The sequence below is a fragment of the Hesperophylax consimilis genome, chromosome 23, assembly GCF_061612785.1.
Source record: "Hesperophylax consimilis isolate HC1 chromosome 23, BYU_Hcon_1.0, whole genome shotgun sequence".
Lineage (NCBI taxonomy): Eukaryota > Metazoa > Arthropoda > Insecta > Trichoptera > Limnephilidae > Hesperophylax > Hesperophylax consimilis.
In genome coordinates this window covers 2,136,697-2,163,497 of record NC_142858.1, presented here as the reverse complement: position 1 = coordinate 2,163,497, position 26,801 = coordinate 2,136,697, and the positions used below count along the sequence as shown (strand labels likewise).

Below are 26,801 nucleotides of genomic sequence, written 5' to 3'. Positions count from 1 at the left end.
TACACATTACTAGACCAGAATATATGCCGAATGACATATGAATTTCTAATTTAAAAATTTCGAATCTTTATTTATTAAATGGCTAGTTATTATTATACAGTAATTGAAATAAAACCGCGCAAAAGATTCGTAAATTTAAATGTAAATAATAACAACGATCATGTATGATCAAATGAAGATCATGTATTAGGAACAAAAATAACCATTTTTAAACTTGAAATAAAAAGTTACTTTAGATCCTTATCTCTCTTAAGTATAAAATAGCCTTTTGGAAAATTAAAATAAAATTTAACATAATAGTATCAACGCTTTTATATTTTTATTTTTTTCTATCTAAGTACTCAAATAAGTATTACTAAAAAAAAAAAAAAAAAAATATTAACATTTTTTTTCATTAAACACTTATTAGTTCATATTAGATATATTCCAGTTATTATGAAATAATAATTTCAAATTAATTTAACCAGTTCCAAACTTGATCCATTTTCAAGTAATTATTAAATAAAATCGTTTTTAGAAGGTTAGCAACAACGACTTATAACACAGAAGTTTGTTTTCCTGCTCCAGACACGTTTTGCATAGCCGCCGATCTGGAAAATTCGGCGCCTTTGTGACTTGATAGTATTACTTGCAGTAATACTATCCAATTATGTACAGGATCGAGTGGAGATCCTTTTGTATTTAAGTCCCATTTCAATATCCTTAGACCCGATGCAGTTATGATGAATTATTGTGAAATACTCGGACGAATTAACAGTTTTAAAAGTCATAATTGCGGCACGGCTACAACTAACTAAAACTATTGAATCGAGTTACATTCTTCATACTAGTGCATTTTAAAGCGTTTAACGTTCACCGCCCGTGATACCTGGACAATCTGCTTGTGATTTCCGATATAGTTTCCCAGTGAATAATATATATTTTTTAATGTGTATCGGAGGAACCAGTTAAGCCAAAAGAAGCCAACGCCCTCTACTATTTTCCAACAGAGGCTTTAAAAATATAGCTGGTGTTTTACAGCAGCTGGAGTGATTTTTTATTTCGACTCCCAGTGTTGTCGCAAACACTCGAAGCACCAGGCAGAACATGTGATCGGAAGGCTGAGGGAATTCAAAATGTACCTACCACACCCAACAACGGCAACAATCATGTTCAACAGCTAGATTATAATATCATATATACACTGATGCATTATAATAAATGCTCAGAATAAATTAATCAAATAGCAGCAGATGTTGTGTCCACATTATTACTAATTTATCAGCTACACTTACTTTATAAAATATTTTGTTTTATTTTTATTCGCTATCTGCGTCTGTCTGTTTGTGCGCTTATTTCTTCTAACCCTTTATAGGTCATAAGCTAAAAACGGGTAGTTTTGAGACCTGCAACATTAAGGTCTATATTTCTTTATATTTACAAGTTATAATCGCTTTTATGGGTTGTAATCATTCTGAGGTAACGCACAGAGGTCTTGAATCAAACCAACCGATCCGAAGTTCGCACATGTTGAGTAAATTTACGAAAATCGCGTCCTGGTCATTTTCTCTAAAAAATTATCAGAGCAGTTTTTCTCCTGTAACGCAAATAAATAAAAGTACATTTTTGCTTGTCCTGTCTTTTTGTAATGAAAACAAAAATTTTAGATAATTTTTTTTTACCTAATGGACACCGGTCAAAAAAAAGACCGCTGGAAAATCGAAAATTACAAAAAGTCGGGCGAGCAGTGACTGAGGCGTACGTGTGGTAAAACCATGTATAACCGTGTGAGAAATGTGTAGATCCGCAAAGTGTGCAAGGCTGGTGTAATCGTAATGAGTAAGATTAAAAAGGAACGCTTAGATGGTTTGGGCATGTAGAGCGAATGAGCGAAGAAATGAATATGATGAGAATATATGACGCAATGTGAATCGTAACAGAAGTTGGGGACGCCCGAGGATGACATGAAACAAGTGTATCAGTGTGTCAAGGGTGAGAATCTTAGAAGAGTATGTATGATACGATGTATGATTGTGAATGAGGCAAGGAGTGTGTGCCAAGACCGAGTTTTTTGTGATCCTTCCTCTATTTCTACACCTGCAGAGAAACGGCGTGATGCATAGTTAGTTAGGTAGTGTCCAATATAATCGAAAGTTGTGTTTGAACTGATAAAATTAAAGTACATAGGTAACGCTTTCTTAATTCGCAAGTAATTTACTTTGACCGTAGATTCCCACAGTTAACTGAAGAAGGGTAAGTTAGCATCATAAACTTGTAACAGCCATAGCGTGGTCCGGGGTAACGATATCGAAAAACTTTGACTAGAACTTAGTTAAGCAGGTATTTTTATTATTTCGGAATAATATGTCATTTATTAAACAGGCGTAGAAGCGATTTGCTTACGCTTTTGGTTGTACATATGAACGTTTCATGTCCCCTCTCCCTTCTTTCTTCCATCTACGTTTAAATTAATCTCATAAATCGATTATTTCAAATCGAACGAATATAATATCTCGATTGCATGGTAGGTAGATATCAATTGTGTTTGATATAATAATCAATCATCGAAGAAGTCAATCGGACAGCGAATGTTGGCAGTTCATTGTTCGGGTGAGGAGTCGATCTGGCGCAACCCAAGGCACAATAAAACGTGTTGTAATACGCTAATTTCTAAACGTCAAAGTAAAATTTCATCACGCGCATCACATTGGAGCGAGCGCCGGTACTAATATATATAACCAGGACGGGGGCATAAAGTCTTTTCTCAAAACCACCCAACCCAGGCTATGACACTGAATCAAGCTGTCCTTTTATTTATTTAAGATCTTAGTAGAATTATATAATAAACATTCTACTTTATATAACAACTTCATTATACATTAACAAACTACATTTTTAAACGTCAATATGCATTTTTAAATTGTTTAGGTATGTGAGGTAGAATGGCTAATAACAAGTCACAGAAGTGTCACGTGTTAACAAATAAAAAAACCATCGTTTAAGTCCTTTAAAAAATATCCATTCTCGTATATCAACTCTTGTTATTTTTTTAATGATTAACTAATGTTTATAAGACAAATTTTTTTATGCATAGCGCAAAGGCTAACAAATTATTATAATCAATTATTAGTCGGCTGAAATTAATTAATTAACTAAAGTTGGTTGTTTACAGGTGAAATAATATAATAAGCAGTAATTGTTGATTGAAGTACTAGTACATATTAAATTATTTGGCTTGTTGGGAATAAGCTGACGTAGCTCAGTGGTCCAGAGCGTCTGACCGGAAATCAGAAGGCTCGGATTCAATTCCCGTCGGCGGCATTAATTTTAACTCGGAAGATATTTTAAATTTGTATGGATATATCAGGCGACTAATTATTGCTTATAATAATTAGTTATTAACTATTTTGTTCTGTTCCTGGAATCCTTGATCTGATTCTGTATTATCTAACAACTAACTTTAAAATTATAGGCACCAAATTATTAAAAATAAGTAATTAATTAACAAATAGAATAGTTTTTCCCGCGTCTCAGTGAAATGGGGTTAGTTTCACTTCAGTTTCTTGGGCGTAGTAATCTTGGGCATAGCTATAGCATTCACATTGAGGGGGGTTCTATCCTAAGGGGGGGGGGGGTGGTTGGGAACGAAGATAGAGGGTTAGTCATCGAAAAGGTTACTATACACTTCCAAATAGTTGTAATATATTCCAAAAAGTCATCGACCATAAAGTTTGTGAATTTTATATTAATTATTTTTTATGTTACAGGTAAAAAGTAACTTTTACCTTCATAATTCACTTGTGTAATGAAACATGTTTTTAATTTTCGTGTAACGTGGTATTTCTACAGATTACAAGAAAAAACTATCGGTAAGCGACACAAAATCCTCTATTTTTGAAATCAGATTTTTAATACTTTTTCTATATTGTATCTCTTTGTTATATAAAATATCAGTTAAATAAATCAGAAGCTTCAATTTCGTTAGAAGTAAAGTAGAAAAGTAAGAAAAGTTTTCACACAATATATAACCTAATAGAGATTCTTGCTTTGTAGACTTAACCTCAAAATTGAAACTTAATTAAATAATAGTAAAATGATGTTTTGTGTGTATTAATATTTTTAGTATTTTTTGTTATTAGTTTGATATTATAATGTTGTTCTTTTACTATCGAATAAAAAAATTGTTTGTCAAAATTATTTCAAGATGAGCAGGGGGGCCGCGGACACCACCGCCCCGCAGAACCCCGGCAAGGTCCGGCAGATGATCAAGGAACGCCGCACAAGGGCCGGCATAGACAAGAGCCACCCGCTGCAGCTCTTGGGGCCCCCGGCACCCCCCGGGACAGCTCGGCCCCAGGAATTAACAGATTCAGTCTTGCCAACCAAACAGCGTTTTAATGTGGTAGTGTTTTATTATTTTTTTAATAAACATTTGTGAATTTTGCGTATAATAAATATATAATAAAACTTGTATATTCAGAATCATCGATTGTTGATCTATAAGAAAGTATTCCTTTTATATAATAATACATTTCTCGGGAGCTCCTTATTCAATGAGAACCAAGGTTAATCCTGTTAAATAAATTAATCAAAACTTACGACCGGATAATCCGTGTTTCACTGCACAAAGAAATTTTTTTATTTTTTTTTTATATATTCGTTTTTAGACGTTAAAAATGAAATCCCCAATATTTTCGACATTCTTAAAAACGTTTTCTGATTTATTTTTTTAGGTACTAAAAAGTAAAACATGTTTTTAATGTTCTTATCTACCTCCACAAATCTTAGCACCTGACATTATGAATAGAAATGTAACCAAAGTTATCGGGCGATCTTCTATGAGTTTGTCGGAATTTAACATTTTACTGATCTACACGTGCGATAAGTAACCGACATTAAACATTCGCAGGCTATGTGCAATTTTTACGTTCTTATTTGCATTGATAAAAATAACATCATAATAAAATAAAATGTTTAACCTACCGATAAAACGGCCCGTTATCGACACCACTAATGATTACTAAGCGATGGGTTTCAGTTTTCTTCTGTTAAAAGGATACACGTGTATCTTCTGTCATCGTTGTTTTGTGTCAAGTTAAGCGAATTGGAAAATATTATTTTGTGCAATATATTGTGTATGTCTGGCTACAATTACAGTCTAAAGTCTTAGTAAACTAATCAGTTTCCTTGCTACGTCTTGATGATGATTATTGTAAGTAATAAATATATTCGGAATAAATAAACCGTGAGGAAGCACAAGGGAGAAATTAATTCGTGTTTGCATTTGAAAACAAACTGTTAAGAGTTGGTAATCCCAAGTCATACGTATTAGATGATATATTTTTTTTCTATAAACAAAAACACAGTTTAGGCAACTGCGCAGCACTGAAAAATTATTTTAATTAATATCCATTTTTCATGTTATGATTATAAGTTACGTTATTTTAAAACGTTGAATTTTCCTTGAAATCGGGTATCTAAATAGCATTATCGCTGTCAAAACGACTAAAATTTGTGTAAACAAATAAAAATATTCATCCAATATTTATAATGCATCGTAAAAACGATGCGTTTGTTCTAGCCGCGTGGCTATGTACATACATATTACCGTGTGAGCCGGAATATGTAGCAATACTTGGAAATATTATTATTATTATCATGGAGGACGATAAGCCACCAATTCAATCAACCAATGATTTGCTTGGGCTAAGGTTCCTTATTATTATACCGTAGAAAGCCTTTATTGTACAAAGAAACACGCACCGATAGAGTACAGAGTAGATACTGCGCCTTCTACTCCTACTCGATTAGACGTTTCGGATAGCCTTGCAGTTTTCGTCAGAACACCCCTGGGTACCTATTAGCAAAATACTTATTCTATTATTAATGCATCTACCAACCATCAAGATGTTTACCCTGTTATTACATCTACCAACCACCAAGATGTTTATCCTGATAAAAGGAAGACATTTTAGAAGTTTAGTACCTAATCTGCAGAGCAACCAAGTTTCTTGTGTGCATTTTCAAAAAAGTTTATACGACGGATATGCTTTTTGAGAAGGGTGAATGCAGGAAACGAAGTGAATGATGCATGCATAAGTTTAATTAATTAATTAATTAATTATTTACCTATTTAAAAAAAGTAAAACTAACATTACACATTGGAGTTCTAGTACATATCCTGAAGAAAGCCACCTCAAACTAGGACAGTATCTTGAGGTGGTTTTGGACATAGGTAAAGAAAATGAGTGTTAAAAAATGAGAATGACAAAACAACAGGAGTTGTTAGGAAAAATCGGTGTTAATACACTATAAATAAAACAAAAAATTTTCATTCATATTCATCTAAATTTACACAATATTGAAGCTAATGGTAATTATAATGATCCAATTATGGTAAGTGAAGTTAAACGACTTTTTCTCACGTTTGTAAACGGCGGAACTATAATAATAACATTGATCACTACTCACTGCTTTCTGATATTAAGGGGGTAACCGCTCCATGCATGGTTTAATCCATGACAAAAAAAAACATCCATTACACTTAGGCCGATGAACGGTTGATTTCACACCACGTGACCCCTCGCGGGGTAAAATGATACAAGGGGAGAGTTTGCCCACCACCCCGTTGGGGTCAACCCGGGACAAAGTCACCCCTGTTGTTTAGATTACCCCCGTAATTAGGATCAAATTGATATTTTGTTCCGTTTATGAGTCCAAAAGCATTAACAGGCCGGTGACCCATCCGCCCGGGGAGGAGGAAGGGGGAATGGGAGAGGGTGTTGTAGTCTGAACTTAATGCACCTATAATTTTATTAGTCAACTTTACTTTATTTTAATATGGGCTCCAATAGATTATCCCATTCTTATTTTACTGACTTATGTCTGGACATTTGTTTTAATCATTGCACTGTACAGTCGTAGGAGAAACTTTCACTAGATACCTAAGATTTTTTTGATGTGAAACATTTTTTTACCGCGACTAGGGAGGTGAAACCGATCCTTGCGTGCCAAAACGGGGCGATGCTCTTGTACGGAACGACATTTCACTAGGCCAGCCTCGTCACTCGCGGGCTCTTTCCGCCCGGCCCTTAAAACTCTGTGCGGGGAAGGTTAATTCTTTTGCGGTTTGACGTAAATACGCTTTATTCGGCGAGTCTCATTACTTGACGACTCATTATGCATGCAGAATTATATTATCATTTTCTTCTATTAGATAAGAGTAGATGAGATTTCATAAAGGAAACGCACACTTTTTATATGAAATACTCTATAAATGTTCATGGCAAAAATTCTCTACCTTTTTTGAAAATGATATCGTTCTACTAACTAAATAAATTTGAGTGGATGTTAGAAAAAATTGAATTTTACAATGATTTATCTTTTAACAGTGTACCGGGTAAGACAGAACATCACAAACAATGGTCTTAATATGATCAAGTGACCGTTGTCTATTTTCTCGCGATTTTCAAGAAAGTTCCAAATTGTGCTATTACACCCGATTATGGTCAAATTTAATAGGTTGAAAAAAAATTATTTACTGTTTTAACTCGACTGTTTGTAAATATTATTGAAACTTAACGTAAATTTGTTACGTTCAGTTTCCCGTTTTTATTACATTTTTATCCCGCCAGAGGTCGTATGGACGTGATTCCTACTACAAGTTGTCAAATCGAAATATCCAATATTATAATACCTACCTACCGGACATAAGAAAGTTTAACAAAAATAATTGTCATTTGGACCATGACATTTCGTTTAAAGAAAAGTATAAGTAAGAGAACTTCCTGTTTTTGGGTACAAGGAATTCTGTTCTAAGAACTATCAATATATTCATTTATCGGTACCTATATTTAGACAGCGTTAACATATAAGAGTCAGAAGAATAAAACATTTTTTGCATTATCAAACCACCAAGAAAGAAACCTATTTCTTGTGATAATCGTAAACTAATGAAAACTCTTTTTAACAAAGATTTTCTGATACGTTGTGATGGGCTCAATTAAAAAATCATGTTTAAATTGTTGATATAGCCAATTGTTTCCATTTGTGGTAATTAGTCCAAATAATATTAATCTGCAAAAAAAATAAGAATCTTGCAATTACGAAATCTCAAAAAAACTGTTTTATTTTGTTTTAATCTTTTTAATATTAACTATTACGAAATAATTTCACCAGTCGCCACTGACGTGCAGCACATTCTTCATCTCTATATCGTGTTTAACATATATACACCAGCTGAACAACGCGACGGGTATGCAAATCGCACGAATGTTCTGGTGTATTCATTTATCAGTGATTATTAGTATTAATATTGAGATTTAATTTTAAAAGTCGTCATCTCAGAACAACTGGGTTTTTTCTGACACTGCACCGTATTAAGACGAAATTGAGGCATCGTACGAGCTATATCTCTGCATCTTATGGGACCTTGCCAACGTTACAAAATTTGAAATCAAAATTTTTAAAAATATCATCTTATATACAAAAGTTTTATATGAAACATCAATATCCTCAGAAAGTGCCCTAGAGACAGTAACCAAAGTTATTTTTCTCTATATGGTATTATAAAACTTGTTTGTTTAAGGAACCAATCAACACTATAAGCATTCGTCCTTTATTGTAGTTTCACAACTGTTTACTTTTGTTTGTATTGTTTCAGGTAAGGAATTGCTCTGCTTCACAATTGCCAAAACATCTGCAAAATGATTCATCATTACAATAATATCAAGGTAGGATATTTTACGCATTATATTTCATGTAAACTCTTAAAAATTTGTTGAGCTCTCCGTTGTGACATCCAATGTGATATTTTTTTCAATATGAGAGGTTACAACTAAGATCAATACGGTATGCCTTTACAAAAAAGTGTGTTGAAGATTCTTTGTTTATTTATTCACAATTGTTTTATAGGTTCTTACACGTAATAAGTAAAACATATTCTGAAGTATAGTTTGTTTATTATGTATACAGAAATATGAATACAATAATTCGAACATTGGGTGTAATGCAAAGATTAGGCTAATACCTTAAAATATTACATGTTAAATTTGTAACTTTACAAAACCAAACATCGTTTTTAAATGTTTTATTTCAAGTTTTACTGGAATCGCAGAATATTTTAAAGACAATAATTTATCTTGCATACAAGTAATTTTGTTACATTATGTGCATACGTTGTGCAAGCCAATATCGTAAATCATCGTTGCGCATTTAAAATCATGTAAAATTATACGTAGGGCAGCTTTCAGTTCATACAAAACATGCGACAGTAAGACAAATCCAAAAGTTTATGACTAAAAGTGGGAAGTTTGAAAAATATATTATGTTGTAAAGTTGTATTTGTTTCCAAAACTTTGTATCCGTTGCACAGGAATATTAAAATGCAACGGTATAGGAGAATTGTCACAATAATATGGAAAGAAGACAGTGTCTTTTAATATTTTATTGTCCTACCAGGAATACGAAAATAAATTAAATAATGTATTTTAGGGGTGTAAAATGTTAAATTAATAATTTTAAACAAACCCATTACATCATAAATAATTCTACATTCAGATAATTTAATTAATAAAGCAGGTAACTTAGCACTTTAACATGGTCATTGAATCTAATCATATAATACACTTGACAATGTTTGGATGTAAGTACAAATTAGATTTTCCTGAAGGTAAAGAAGTTGGATAGTTTTTAAGAATCCGTTGACAAACATTTATCTAGCAGCTTAAAGGGACTTAATTATATTTATGTAACATTCAAAGAAAAATAAATTTATGTATATTTTATATACTAGGTACATTTTTTTAAGTGATATAGGTTTTACGTTTCTTCTTGGGTACATCATACGTTAAGATTAACAAAGTGACCGCTACCGTTGATGCAAATTTGATGAAATGCAGAAATGAGCGATTATTAGAAATGGTTTGAATGTTAAACATTTAAAATGATGCTCACGCGGTTGAAGCAACTAAGCCTTAGAAGGTACTTCGGTAAAGGTTTTTTTTTAAATATTTTGATTACGTGCCTACTTATGAGCGGCGTGCAGTCCATAAAGGCAGAAAAGATGTGCCTACTTTTGAAAAAGTGAAAATTATTTTATGTAGATTCAAAAGGAACTTGTACGCTTAATAATACGAAAACAATGGCCAAAACAATCAGCTGTATGTGTTAATATAATGGCTATGTGAAATACTTCTTACCCGTAACTTGTTAAACTACACGCTGCTTACCTTTTGTCATAAAGCAATGCACCCCACTGCTATTTATACTAGCAAGTACATACATAAATATAATTAAAATAGGCACTTAATTTTTTTGCTAAATCCCTTACAGTTTTATGTCCGATGAATAAAATATTTTTTCGATATTACCTTAAACTCTGTGTTTGAATTTGCGTTGTAAAACATTCGAACAAGATCGATCCGAGAGTGTATAATACATGCACAATATGTTAGCGAAATAGTTGAAACTAGTTGTTGACTGCTTCGATAATGGTTCTGAATTCTGGTATTCAACCATCATCTTTGCTGCAGTATGGCTGTCGAATATTTATCCGTCCCGTCCGCCCACAAGACGGGTTTGGCCTCACTATCATCCGAGCCTCCACGACGGTCGTAAATCCTCCGCAGCTCGCAAGCGATACTAGGTTTTATGTCCAAATGCTTAGCGAGCACGTTGCTGGGAAGCCAGTAATGAGCATGTTTGGTCGTAGAACAGTGTTCGACACTCGGGCTGACTTGTCCATTTGCTAGCACACGGAACGATTGGAAAAATTTTGATAACTGCTGGTTTTAACAATAATCGGGGGCAGCAGTCGCAGACAATTGCGAATTTCAATCTGAAATTAAATTCAAGGTTAAAACGCACTATTCGTCGTGCTGTACCAAACGATAGACGCTATCGTTGCTTCGACGGTCTTTATAGAGAAATAGTCACCACATGCTGACATTAAAAAAATATATTTCTTTTAAAGTAAGACAAACATTTCTGGGTTACGAATAATCTGGCAATATTCTAAAATCTCCTACTACCATCACAGTAAGCGGAAAATTTTACTTGTTTTGTGATGCAGGACTTAGCCAGCCGATGAATTGAACACACAACGGCTGGGTGGGACCCAAACGCGATGTCAACTTTGCCACTAACCGGTCTTAGTAAAACTGAGTTTCGAAAGTTCAGGCGTTTTATTCAAATCTTATTCACAATCGCGAATTTCAATCTGAAATTAAATTCAAGGTTAAAACGCACTATTCGTCGTGCTGTACCAAACGATAGACGTTATCGTTGCTTCGACGGTACTTAAAAAGAAATAGTCACCACATTCTGACTTAGTTTCTTAAGTTCATGAGTTTTATTCAAATCTTGCTGACAATCGCTAATATCAATCTGAAATTAAAATGAAGGTAAGCATTACCTGTTCGTCTTTTTACATCAACCGATAGATACAATCATAGCTTCGACAGTCTCCATAGAGAAGAGGTCGCAAAATTTGACTTGGAATCTAGAATTTGTGGGTTTTATTTTATATCAAAATGCTTTTCTAACGCGGTAAATGCCGTAGCAAAAGATATATTCCATATTCTTTTCGGAGATTTTATGCTGAACGAACACACGGAGAAAGGATCGCCTAGAGAATATATGAAGTTAATTAATTCCGGATTTGATTCAGAATAACACAAGCGTGTAAAGATTTTATAAGACGGTTCCATGATATTTTATCAAAATTAAAATTCAACACTCCTTTTAAAAGTGATATAGAATCATTAAAACAAAAACTAGGTTTAATAATTACCTATATAACCTAATTAACCTAGTTTTTGTTTCATCACTTTATATCACTTTTTTCATCAATCCTACCTTACACTCCACAGTATCAATACTTCGTAAAAAAAATTTTGTCCTTACACTTACTTAATTTATCTGTAAGGTGTTAAAAAAATATATATGGGTAAATAAAGTTTTTTCTCACTACGAGATCGGAATCCGGTTATGACGCAAGCTTTGCCCTATAAAGTATCATGGTCTTTTGTGACCACCCTTCTGGGAATACAACACAGAGCTGTAAACACCATTTAGATAATTAATTTAGGGGAAACAATGCCGCTATGTAACGATACTACATCATTGCACTGATGAAACGTGGTCATAATTATGTCCACCAGTTAAAAACAATAAAATCAAATGTTGAATTAAGTTACTTTTTAAAGATACTAATTTTTGTTTTTCTATCGTTGTGGATAAAATCTATGCCATTTAATATTTTACGCTCATAATAAATTGAGAAAGGGAATTGAAATTTACCCAGCACTATATTATAGGTACTAGGTCAGTGACAGCCAATGTGGCCGACAATCTTGTTTGATAATAGTTTCTAGTTTAATAGTTTTAAAAACAATATTTGAGATAAAAATATAAACAAAAATAAAGAAACAAAATCATTTTATGTGAATATTAACAAAATATTCAAGAATCTGCCGCTAGAGGCGCTGTCAGTATCTAGACATTTAAATGGAAAGGTGTTGATTAATCAGCCTTTCAAATCAAATAAGTCACATAATTATATGTATTCTCTAAACAGTTTTTAATGTTCCTTTCGCATTGTAAATGCTTGAACATATCGGAGTATGACATTATTTATAATATAATTCGATTATAGTTTATGAATGACGGGTGAGGTATTTTGGAAATTGGTAAAATCATGAAGTAAAAAGACTGAGTTGGCATCGCCTCTGGATGCCATTCAGGCGTTATGAGTTAATTTCCTCGACTGACTATGTCCTCCACCATGACACAAACAACATTTTGAGGTTACTTTGATATGCAGGTTATCAAATATATCGTTTAAAAAGTATAAAAAGCTAAAAAAAACAATGCGAAAAGCGTAATCGAACAAATTTCTATTGTACTCTCCAAAATATGCCACAACCACCACGAAGTGGGCCTTTGTAATATTCGCGTTGATTTTATATTTACAGTTAAAAAAAGCAAAATCCAATAATATGTACCTACTTACTACCCATCCACCTGTAGACTATTATTTACCAATAGTAATGTTATAAAATTATTATAAATCACTGACTCATTCTTATTAACATCGGGCTCGAAGAAGTCAAACAGGTTTGGATTATTATTAATAATAAAAGATATTGATGGTGAATTACCAAACAAAAATTCGAGTTTATGAATGAAAGCAGAAATAAAAACAACCATTGTCCTCGATGATATTATAGTCAACCTGTTCAGTAATTATTTAACTTTTGGAGTTCTATGGAGTTATGCTAAACGGTAAAATGCAAATCCGCGTTAGAGTTGGGTAGTAACTTATGCTCTTGGTCAAAGGCTTAACTTAATGGCATCATCAGGCGGAGCTTAAGTAAGTCGGTACATACTTAGGAACGTTTTAATTTAATGAATGCTAGATTTTTATTGAGTTTTAATTAATTATAGCCAATATAAACAGTCTACGTGATAAGCTTACAGGAAACATTATTTCGCATTTAGGTAGGCACCTACTTAACCACTGACTCATAATTATACACTTTTGTAGAGTGGTATATATACTCAGTGTCGATATCGCCAAGGTGAACGCCTTTAACGAAAATCCCAGGATTAAGACAAGCGCAGCAACAGGATTACGGTGCTGAAAAAGGTCCGGGATTTCCAGGATCCCGGGATTGAAAGCTCTACTGAAAAGTCACCATCCAGAACCGAAATGTTGCTTTGAAAGGCATTACCCGTGTTTTGTGACCAGATCTAAATAGCCAGATTCTTCTGAACCGTCTTCTTTCGCATCTCCTTCCCTTCTCACACCCTTTAGCCTGAAAACATACCCCGATTGGGGGTGAATTAGCTGTACTGGTGCCAGGCAGTTGGGAGTAGTTGGAAGTCCCAACATGAGATATTGTGCGATATTTATGTACATAAAAAAACTTATTTTATTTTCCGTTTTTTTCAAAATTAAATCCATTTGATTAGTCATCATTTCTGGTCGGTACGGATTGGAGAGAAGATTGACTTTACTTAAGTTTATCGGATGACTTTCATGGGTGATTTGCTTATTTAATTGGGGGGAAATATTAAAACAAACCTATGTAGGTATGTATATCTATCTATTGTTCGCGGATGACAAATCACTTATACACCATGAATAAAGCAACTAAAAACTTGTAACATTAAGAGAAGATACGCCACTTTGACCTGTAATATTTACAAGTGATTTTTAACTCTATTTTAGTAGTTAAAATTGCCTCCCTATTTTGTCACTTCAAAAAAATTTTGTATTTCGTTTTTTTGTTATAATTCTCTACCGGTGACGTTACATCTGTCAGACACCGTAAAAAACTTATGTGCAGTTGCTACATTGCCATTTAGCGCACCGTTCTGCCTGGTTCAGTACCTTTCTGAGCAAGTTCCCTCCACCCTTGATCGCACGTGAAGTGAGGTGATTCAAAATACTATCTAAACACTCCTGGCACTAATAAGAACAACCTTTCAGCAATATCCGTGGACTTCTTTTCGAGTTTAGAGAGCGCAAACATACGCAGGCTAATTTTTCATATATAAAGATTTCCTGCATAACTATTTTTAAACATATAAAATAATTTTGCAAAAATACTGTTCGTCAGATAAAACTCTATATAATAGTACCTTAAGGCGATGCCATACGTAGTAATGCAAAATCATGTGTTTTTGGTTTGAAAATTTGGTCGCCTAGAAATGTTTCAGATGCTTTAATTAAATACTGCGAGTAGAATACATCTTGGCCTTTGAAACAATCGAGTATTTTTTGGATAAGTCTTTTTATATTTAATACTAAATCAACATTTAACTCAAAGGAACTTAATTGGTCTAGAACATATGAATGTATATTGTTATATTTTTTTACTGTACGACTGTTTGCTTCCTAAATAAAAATAAATAAAAAATAATAATGAATAAGGCCTATGAAAACTGCTTTAAAGTTCAAAATCTCCTACTTATGAACCCATTTTCGGTTATGATTTTATTGTATAATGTGGCAAATTAAGTTATTTATGAAATTATCGAAAAAATATTTATTCCTAAACATCCACAAAATAAAATAAGAGGCACTTTTTGGCCATGTTTTTTTCTTGCATAAATCAAAATAGGCGGATGGTGTTAAGTAGAAATTTAAACCTTATAGCCATCTACGTAAAGGTTGTTATTGATTCAATGTGTCAATTTAAAATATTACACGACGCAGTGCATCGCCTTAAATGGACGTCTGTCAGATTACTACTCAATGAAGAAAAAAAACTCGTTAGTAGTAGAGGGTTAAATGATTTATTTTCGTTGAATACGAGGGCTCCTTTTTGCGACCAAGTGAAAAATCTGCAACCAATCTAACCCGATTGTAATGATAGTACATTACAAGTAGATAAAGAACCTATTAAGCAGATACGCGTGCAGAATGGAAAGATTGTGTAATAGAACAATAAATAATAGTTGTTCCCTCGCCATTCCCGCAGTCGTGTTCGGCCGAGTGCGGTTTAAGTTATCCGTGAAGTGTGAACCCCTGACCTATCGGCGATCGGGTAACCGACGGAGATGAAAACTTTAACATTAATGATTTCCCATTTTCTGGCCACGCCAACCGCAAATAAGGTGTTGCCGCTAGGAGAAGCCAACATTTAACAGAACCTCACTGGGATTAATATTGTTACGACATTTCGTTACAATGCGGAATGCTGGACCTTTGAGATGAAGTTACTTATTAAATATTCTGTTTAAACTTAAGCGCGGTGGAAATAGAACATTGCATGAAAGGTTGGTATAATTGTCAAAAAATTGATGTATTACCACTGCGCAGGACCGAATATCATGACAGAGCGCTACGAGCCCTAGGGTAAAGAGTGACGAAGAGCTCTCCGAAGGTCTGGAGAAGGAAGCCTGATGCTAGTTTCAGGCTTTGGATGGGAGAAAGCTGCGAATAATTGAAAAATTTTCATTCATCTTTAATAACTGTAATGTTCCTTTGATTACCACTGTGATATTCTGTGTCGGTAATTATTACTTGTTTCCAAGACTTTATAATATTGAAAACTCTCTAGGTTCGTTACAGATTTATTTACGATAATGATTGCTACAACAGAGCTTGTACAATATAAGATGATAACGTCAGATCTCTAGTAGGGTAAATTCTCGTCTGGGCTGAGCGCGAAATCGAGCCATGCTCGGCGCTCGTTGCCCATGCAAAACCGATCGGAAATGCTCGGCGATCCTGAGCAGTTCCGAGCGCTTCGCCAGTCTTACCAACACTACAATAACTAATCAAATCAGAACCTCTTCAAGATCCGTATTGCGTATCCTTCCTATAGCCCCTTCTTAACCCCCGTCACAGCGCGACCCAACTGAATTGTTATTTAATTATATTAACAATGTTTGTAAAATGTGAGGCGCACACTTCTTAGCGCAGCTGTCAAATTAAATAGCATCCACTCCGATAAATCCCATCCCCGTGATGGGCGAGTTGAATGGGCCAATCCTAGGCCAAAGATCACCGCAGTGGGTTACGCGATCCCAACGGCACACATGCGTCCAAATCATTACTTTTGTTAGCCAAAAAGTAGAGAAACTAATTTTTTTTTATCATCATCTTTAATTAAAAAAATATTTCGAATGGATACAGCTTATTTTTCCAACGAAACACTACTCACTCGAAATTGGATGAAAAAATATAGTTCAAAATGTTAATTGAAACCCCAGATATATCAATTTAGGAGAACGAGGAATGAGAAGGGGTCGAAAAATGACGGTCAGACGTGTTTGATTCGATAGTACGGATGAAATCGTAAGGTTTAAAGTCAGCTGAAAGACTCCATAGAAAATACATATAACAACTTATTTTTCTTTTCAATGTATCTAAATGTATAGTTTTCATCTTTCAACTTGGATATTGTTTTAATAAATGTAAAGGGTAGTTTTAATGGACTTTATTATTATTCAAATTAGGCAAAATTGGACTCACCTGCGAGTCCGTGTTTTAAATATCTGGAAAGGAATTCTAGGTGATCCGTGATAGGAGATAGATAGCTGGGGTGTTTTTTTGGTTCCATGATAACTCAACACTGTGACAATTCAACACACTTTTAAAAAGTCATAAGAAAAAAATAAAAAATTTAACCTAACCTAACCTAACTCAACCTAACCTAGTTAACCCAGTTAATAAAGTTTTTGTTTCATCAATTTCCATGACTTTATATAACTTTTTAAAGATGTGATGAATTATCATTGTGATGATTTATCCGGTCACCGTTTATTTTAGTGGGGGGCAACCAAATAATGTAAATTAACTCTAAATCACACTACCAGCTTAAATATGACAAAATACGTGACGTGTTTGTTTTTGAACTGCTCAAAAACAAACAAGCATCTTTTGGCAAGACAAGACGACGCTCTTATATGGAACGTTGCGCCACGCATCTTTCGGCCAATCTCGTGACTCGTCGGCTCTTTCCGCCTGACCGGCAAAACTCTGTGCGGTATATTTGATTCTATCCCCACCAAAATTGGCAATCGATCTATTCCAAATGATGATGAATTTTTAACGAGATATTTTTTTGTGTATATTTTAACAATAATAAGAGACTCGTGTAATTATCATAAATGTCATGTTTACTTTTGTTTTTACCTCCCGCAAGAAAAAATCAATTAAAATTATTGCAAAGCATCCCGTGAAAACTATTTTTTCTAATATTTTAGTAAAATATTTTTTAAATATTGTATATTTTTGGCCACTAAACGATTCGGAAGCATGTGCAGCGGCAGCACAACTTTTCCAACCGAAACAGGTTGCCAAGTGGGTGATGGTACTGCTGCTAGGTGTGCTCTCACCTATTACCTACCTTACCCGTGGCCTATTAGATGCCCATTACCAATAAGGAGAATCATGCTTTGTTATGCAAAACAAACAAACGAACAAACAAACACCCGATCAATTAAATCTACAGGGGCTCCGACCGTTTAAATTAATGCCTTTTTAAGACATGGCGCATATATCTTGCCAGCATGATTTTTGATCGTGTCAAATCAGTAGCTGAAATCGTGTGTGTATTTTTTTCTTCTGAAGATGGATGAATGCAGCGGCGTGACTTTTATTTATTTTTATTAGATATTTGTAGTTTACCAATTGTTAAACTATAAGTATATATTAAATTCAAGGCATAATTTACAGATGGGAACGTTTTTTGAGTTTACGCTTCCGATTGCCACAGATATCAACCTTTGTTTAAGGGTGACATCGGACAGGCGGCGCGGATTGGATTTTTAAACAAATATATAGTTTATTCCGACATTAATGAAACTTTGCACGCTTGACCTTCAAAACTATGTAAAAATATAGCTATGAGATTCAAACGTTCTAGTTTAAAAAAAAATTCTTGCGGAAATCTTCCATGAGGGCATCCCCACTCCCCATTCCCCTAGTAATCCCCTGGATTTTGAAATCATGTTGTAGAAAAATATATTAATTAATATTTTATTTTGCAAAGGACCTTTATTACAAATTTTTTGGAATATTTTTGTTGGCATGAAAACAAATTTTTAGGAAGATTTATATAAAATGTATTTTTGTATGCACAGCACAAAGGTTAACAAATTATTATAAGCAATAATAATTTCTTATAATAATTTGTTATCCTTTGTTGTATGCATAAAAAACCTTGTCTTATTGGTTTATCATTAAAAAAATAATAATAGTTGACAAGTCAAAATATTTCACCAACAAATGTAGATATAATATGTCTCGACGCCATCTAGTAAGAAATTTAGCACTAACAAAGCCTTTTCTACAAAATAAAGTTGGTTATTTACTGGAAAAAATATGATAAGCAGTAATTTTTCATTGAAATACTAGTCAATATTGAATTATTTGGCAAGTTGGAAATAAATCGACGTAGCTCAGTGGTCTCAGAAATAAAAACTTGTCTTATAAACTACTGTTTTATAAACTTGTCTTATAAACTACTGTTTTAAAAACTTGTCTTATAAACTACTGTTTTAAAAACTTGTCTTATAAACTACTGTTTTAAAAACTTGTCTTATAAACTACTGTTTTAAAAACTTGTCTTATAAACTACTGTTTTAAAAACTTGTCTTATAAACTACTGTTTTAAAAACTTGTCTTAAAAACTTGTCTTGTACTGTTTATAAGACAAGTTTTTATATGCATAGCACAAAGGATAACAAATTATAATAAGCAATAAGTAGTCAGTAAAAAATATAATATGTAGTAATTGTTGATTGAAGTACTAGTACTAGTGAATTATTTGGCTTGTTGGGAATCGACGTAGCTCAGTTGTCCAGAGCACCTGACCGGACATCAGAAGGTACGGGTTCAATTTATTTTTACTCGGTAGATATTTTCAATTTGTATGGATATTTCAAGCGACTAATTATTGCTTATAATAATTTGGTAACACTTCAAATTTAAACAACTACTTTCCTACACTATAAACAAACAACGAAAACCTATAGTTAGAAAATTAATGTTCGGTTTTCTGTCATAAAATTTACATTTAATGAAAAAAAATCGTGATCTTAAGATTATAACATTTTTTTAACGATTTCGAATTTATTTTTAAAATTGCACATATTTCCTCCAAGGTAAGAATGCAGTTTCTACGGTGCACAGTGCATGTGTGGTGCGTAATATGTTATTAATGAAAAGATTTTAACGATTAGGAAAGCATCAAACCCGGACTCACATTATTTTGTTTGGTTATTTTTTTTAATTGAGTTGTGTTTTTCCTTATTCCTTTAGAAACTAGAATGACACTAAAATAAATACATTATTTATCGGGTTCGCTTAAAATATATTTATTTTTACACTGAATGATTTAGCCTCATCAATGACTTTTCAGGGAGCTAGAGTGGTAAGATTAAAAAATAGTGATTAATGATGTTGTTGTGTCAGAAAAAACATATTTTTAAAATTTTGTATTTAAATTTTCAGTGACCTAAAAAATTTAAGAATCAAAACTTTCCAAAAAAAAAATTCTTTCGCATCCGAGACACGGACCACCACTAATGTAATGCTAAGAGAGTGTAAAGTAAATGGGGTGAGATGATATGATAATAAACTAAATTGTAATACTTCTCATGGAAAAACGGTACCTACATAAAGTGCATTCTTAAATATGTTTTCTTAATTTTAAAAGATTTAAGTTCGTTGCAAACACGAGTAGGTTAATGTTGCTCGTGTATGCTCATAAACCAACATATAACTTGTTGCTAATCTTTGTTGATAAAATTCAGTAAGTTGAAGTTACTTCGTGATGGAAAACAGAATCATCATGTTTGTATGAAAAACATTTTTCATTTGCAATTTAATAGACGCTTTACTTTGCAATGTGATAATGCCATGTCGGCTGCAAAACTCCTCCCCGCCGGCTCTTCAATGGGCAAACGTGGAAAGGTTGCTTTGGTAACATTCACCTGTATTGCATTTCCTTCTTGGTTTATGGGTCAGGCCCACCATGCCCGATGGTCCTGCGCTTGCACAACCGACTTCAGTGCACACGGAAGTCGTGGGCTCAATCTGTTCGTGGATCAAAATAATTCCTCGACCAAACTGTTCTCGTCACTGCAGATAAGTCCGTAGATTCACCCAGACATGATGAAAGCTATTTATCTTTACCTATCTCATCTAATTACTTTTAAAAACTTTTTTACATATAAGAACCTGTGTTACTATTTTATATATAAGATCCAAGTTTTTCCGTTACACAATGCATAATACATATTATTCTAAGAGGTATAAAATCGTGCGAGCTTTGAATGATTCCGATTTAAAAAATATTTTTTTAAATTTGGAAATTGATAAAATTGTAATTTTTATAAGTTTTCAATCACATCATTGAAGTAAAGATTCTTGTTATTGTTTCCGCTTTATAAATATGTTTTTCTATGAATATTTTATCGTTAGACATAATGTATTCTTAATGTGAAAAAAGTTTCTCAGGAAACCTGATAACTCATTCATTGCCTGCAATCCCGTTTTTAACCGGATTACAAATGATTTGAAGAAATTTAATTTTTTTCTATGTACATATTATGTATTTATATTAGAACACTTTTTTCGATTTTGTTTTATTTTATGATGCTGTTATTGTTTTAATCATTTAGATTAAGGCCTAAAATACAATAAATAAAAGACTTCATAAATATATTACAACATTTTTGATGTTAGAACTGTTGTAAAATTAATATCATAATTTTATAATGCAGGTACTTAATTTATACAAGGAAAACCAATCACCGTCTATATGCCTGCCTACTGATCGAGCAATCATTGAAAAAAAAGTAGTTCACACATTACTTCATTATTGGAAAGGTCAATTGCGTCGCATTAAATACAAATACTGACTGGATAACCTTAGCAGTTTATAACCATCGCCCGATCAACTGCATCGTATAATATAAATCACCAACAAACCGTGCACCAACAAAAGTTCTTATCAAACCAATGATAATGTGAATTAAATACTCGACAATTTCGCTTTTCGACTTTCTGTTAATTTCTTTGTCAATTCCTTTTCCGAATCAAGATCGAGGCCGTTTAAATGATTAAGTAAAGATTCTTTTTTTAAATGCGAAATTGTCGTGTTTATTTGGACTTTCCTGCTAGCATTTTTTCGCCTAAATTAAACACACTTTTTTGGACGTGAAGCCTACTGTTCACAGAAGTAGTGTCAATATTGACATGGACAGAATATGTATATAATTTTTGTGCATACAATATTATGTAGGTGCATGTATTATTGCGAAAGACATATGTTGTCTAGGTGGTAAAACTTGTGTATAATTCAAAAAGGGTAAAAGGTTTCTGAGGTGACATGAATAACATTCAACCAGATTCCGTTAGAAGTTAGTTTTTAAGACACACTTTTATTACATTTATTATTACTTCTACAGATATAGATTTCTACTATAAATACCACCAGTACCTACAAAAACTATGTTGCTATTACCTTTTTTCGTATTTCACAATAAATATTCTGCAGAGGACTTAAAGTTAAAGTTTTAAAGAAAGTAATTAAATCTAAACTTAATTTAATACTTCAATCTTAATTACTGCAAAAGTTTATTATTATATTTATGGTGATAAAATTAATGTTTTTTTTGCTCTATTGTATAAAAGCGGATCATTATTATGTAAATCATATTTATTCATCGTGCTTCGATGCATCTGAAAATTTCCAAATTAATTTATCATTATTATTATAGGCAAAAATTATTATCATGAAACGGAAATAATTTTTTTTTAAATCTTACAAGAAAAAATAATTGCTGCCGACTGAAATTGAGCCCGCACATTCTGATCGCCGGTCAGGTGCACGCAACCACTGTGCTATCAGGCAATCAGAAGATTCAATTCCCATCAGAGGCATTTATTTTTTCTCTGAAGATTTTTTCAACTTATATTTGTATTTCATGCTAATAATTTGTTATCCTCTGTGCTTTGCATAAAAACCTTGTCTTTTAAAAACATATATTTATCTTTAATGAAAAAATAATGATTTTTTAAAAATGGGCGTTTCTTATAATGATTTGAAAAAAACTGCAAATGCCGCAGGGAGTGTAGTTGAAAATTATACAAATCAATTTCATCGGAATCGAGTGTAAATCATAACAAAATGTGATGATGAATGCGCCGTCATCACCTTTCATCCTCCAAGGACATATCGTGATACCAAAACTTGGATACATGTTCAACTCTTCATTAAAATTCTTTCAAGTGCTAAAATAATCTACCGTGAAATTAATTCAAATTATTTTTCACATTAATAAAATCAGATTTTCAAAAGGTCAGGCAAGTAGAACAATATTGTTTTTCACGCTGCAATAGTAGGGACAACCAATACCGATGGAAGTAATATATATTATAAGGCCTTGTACAGTTAAATACTAACATGAAAATTTATCGTATATTGTCAAAAGGCAGTGAAGCGAAAAACATTCGTTTACATTCACGAAATTTTATAAACTCAACATAATTTTTCGTTGAATTAGCGAATACTGTGTTCAGCTATATTGTATGTGTCAAACAAAATTTCATCGACCGGAAATTAATTTCCTCAATCAACAACATTGTCAAGGGATCAGGCAATCAGTATTGTGTGACCGTTCTAATGCGTTGTGGCCGGCGTTGTGTACTCAATCGACTATGTTTTTTTAATCAAAGTTGTTTGATTGAATAGTGTAGATGGGTAGGCAATAGTTATCTGACGCATCCGAATGTAAGCTGTGGATACGCGTCATGAATCGAAGGTTCCGTATTAGGGGATGATCAGAAAGATTAATTTTCCTGAAAGTAAGCTACCAACATTCAAATTTATGTATGTTTCCCATAGACATATGAATATTAGTAGACCTGCCCTAAGTGATTAAAAGCGTATTATCCCCACTCCCCATACCGGTTCCATTGGAGCCGGCTGGGCTCGCGTATGGCCTCAAGTGAAATTTGAAAACGTGACGTCATCATTCTTGTGCGAACTATGGTCGAGGCATCATCGGTTCATTTTACGAAATAACACGGCAAAATGTTGACTTGTACTATGAAAACTTGTAAAAATAGATGTGAAAAAGAGAATAAACCCAATTGTCGTATTACATTCCATAAGTAAGCATTATTTTACTTTATTTTAAGCTTATTCACACCGTATTATATGGATCAGTTTTAGAAACATATATTATCACATCACAATGTAGCGATTCTCAAGTGTGCTCATCGTTGTTTACTGGGGTAAGTAAATTATGAAACATTTGTAAAAGTGTCTTAACTAAATACTCTGAAACTAACTACGACTCTGCAAACAGAAGAAATTTACTTTGCCGAATTTGGACTTCGCAAATTAGTTCATAACGTGGCGAGTAATTTGCGCTCCCATGTAAAAATGTCTATTCATTCAAAAGCAGATTTTACTTTTAAGAACTAAATGGTGATATTATAATGCGAGATGCCTATTTACTGTCAGATTGATTTATTGACGAATCACAGTCAGTTTAACCCCCTTCGTTCTTCAACAGTTGATTTTACCCCTCGCCATTATCTTCTCGTCTATTAATTCCTATGTCTGTGATGTTTCCTAACTATATTTGTATTATGTAATTAATATTTTCCCCACCTTTCTAATTTCTTCATTTATCATTTTCCCCCCTGCTGCCTCAAAATGCCACTTAATCCGTTCGATATTAATATTTGCTATTTTAAAGTTTGTATTTAAGTTATGAAAAAATACCTGCCATTGTGTCGGTATCTTAATTATGAAGCTGATTGGTGGTAGTAGTACTCTAGTAGAACAAATGCTGATTTTTTTAATTATTATTTTTTTTATTTTCTGTATATAATTTCATTATCAACGCACCTATGGATTAAACCTAGTTTACAAGGGAATTTTAACCCGGGTATTATAGATAAATGTTAACCTTGTAACCTATAAAATATGGAAGCTTTATTAATTTTAAACCCAGTTCATCTAACTTCCGCTGAATATATTTTCATAAACAGTCAATTCAAGGATTCCATTTCACTTTTCCAGTTCATCTATTGTTACGAACAAAATACCTTATATTATTGAATATCTTAAAGATGGGTTTTTCGAATTTCCAGATCAATAAAATACCTTGCGTCATTAAAGATTAATGATTCCAAATAGCAGTCCCTATTGACAGTGATAAGAATAGTTACTTTATTGAAATAGTGGAAGGTAAATCTTGCCACAGACCAGGTCATGAACAAAATACCTTATATTATTCAAGATCTTAAAGATGGGTTTTTCGACTTTCCAGATCAATAAAATCCCTAATGTCATTAAAGATTTATGACTCTAAATAGCAGTCCCTATTGATAGTGATAAGAATTATTTTTTTAGTTATTTATTAAGTTAAAAGAAATACATATTTCGCTTTGTTAACTTAAGTGTACATTGATTAAAACAAAAATAATATATATTAATAATTATGGTTTACTAGTTAAGTAACATATTTTACTTAAGTAAGAACATGTTGGTTTTGCTCATTGATCTTGGAGGGCAAACAGTTTTTTCTTAAATATATTTATTCTATTTACGATTGTCAGGCTATCAGGAAGGAGATTATATATGTGTACACCCTCATGGCCTATGTTTCTTTTACCACACTCTGTCTTTGCTTAATTTGTGTATAATTTATTATGTTGTCTTGTGTGGTTTCTTACTTCATTGAAAGAGTGGAAGGTGAGTCTTTCCACAAATCAAATCGTCCCATTGATAAAAACAAAAAAATATGTACAGTTGAAGATGTAGCATTCCACACTTCAGATATTTTTGAAAAATCTCATAATATTGAAGGTGATAATGATAAAGAATTCCACATAGCAGACCATTCTATTAGTAAAATTCTAAAAAAAATTACAATTAAAGTTGTAGAAGATGAACCATTCCATACTGCTCCTTCAACCTTATGTGAAGATCTAATGGCACTCGATGATGGTAATTAAGTTGAAAATCAAAAACTTTTCTTACGTGAAAATTGCTTGATTGTCTGTGAACCTACAGCAAGTTCCAATTTTAACAGAATGCATTCACTCTATTTGAAAAAACTGCATTTCACAAATTGTGGAAACAACAAATATGAAAAGTCTTACAACAATGAGGGTGGTAATGATAAAGAATTCCACATAGCAGACCATTCTATTCATAAAATCCTAAAACCATTTACCATTAAAGGTGTTGAAACATTTTATGATGGCACTTGATGATGATAATTTTGTTGAAAATTGAGAACTCTTCTTACGTATACATTGCCTGACTGTCTGTGAACCTAAAACAGGGGACATACTAACAGAATGCGTTCACTCCATTTGCAAAAAATATATTTCACAAATTGTGGAAATATTTGAAGTAGCTATTTAATTGTCCAAAAATAAGATGAGCATAATGTTTTGCTACAATTAACATACAATCTACATAGAAGGCAAACTAATAAGCCTTTATTGTATTTAGGTTGGGTGGGAATAAATAAATTGATTGAGCGTTGGTTATTGTTTCTTGATTCTTCTCCTCTCTTCTTGCTTATACTTCGAAACAGAAACCATTCAATACTACTAAAAATATTTCATAATATGATACTGATATATTATACCACATAAGTATCTTTATAATTCTATCAGTGACTTATATTATTCAAATTTTAAATACGTGTAATCAATATTTATATCATAATAATATAAAATAAGTATGAAATCCTCGGTACAGGAGTTTATTATCGTTATTAGTATTATTATAAATAAATCTCTTATGTTTATAAAATATTGTAACCTTGGATGCAAATACAATATTCCATGCAAAATAATGTGTGGCGTCGTGTGTCGTGAATATGTTATTTTGATTTAAATGGAAATTTGCAAAAAGGAAAATTGCAGTGATTAAGTTAATAAGAAAACGTTCGATAACTGATGGGCTTTGTTACTTGGCGACCCTTTTTTTCAGCGTCATATAAATCGAAGGGCGACACTGACGGCATTCACAATCAATCACTTCATTAAATACGTACCAGTAATGGTTATAAGAAAATTAACATTATTTCTCCATAAAAGCTATCTGGCAATCTTCGAATACTTTTAGCTGATTAACAATGCTTTATTATTACCTATATTAAACCGATGAAGATACTCCTGTAAATACCAAGTGAACAATCAGTGCCTTGGCATTAGTTTTTCATTAATTTAATCATGATTCCGTAACTTATTAAAAACATCGACCGAATTTTTTCGTTTTAATTATACATTTTTTATTTCACTGAGTATTGAACCTTAACTGTGG

General features: G+C 32.8%; 1 long non-coding RNA gene across 1 annotated transcript in view; it reads left to right on the top strand.

Moving 5' to 3' along the window:
• Positions 1–26,801, top strand: part of LOC149412212 (uncharacterized) — a 104,052-nt gene that overhangs the window by 61,190 nt on the left and 16,061 nt on the right. Inside the window, exon 3 of the long non-coding RNA XR_016304570.1 lies at positions 8,642–8,711. This is a non-coding gene — a long non-coding RNA (uncharacterized LOC149412212). The remainder of the gene's footprint in view (positions 1–8,641; positions 8,712–26,801) is intronic.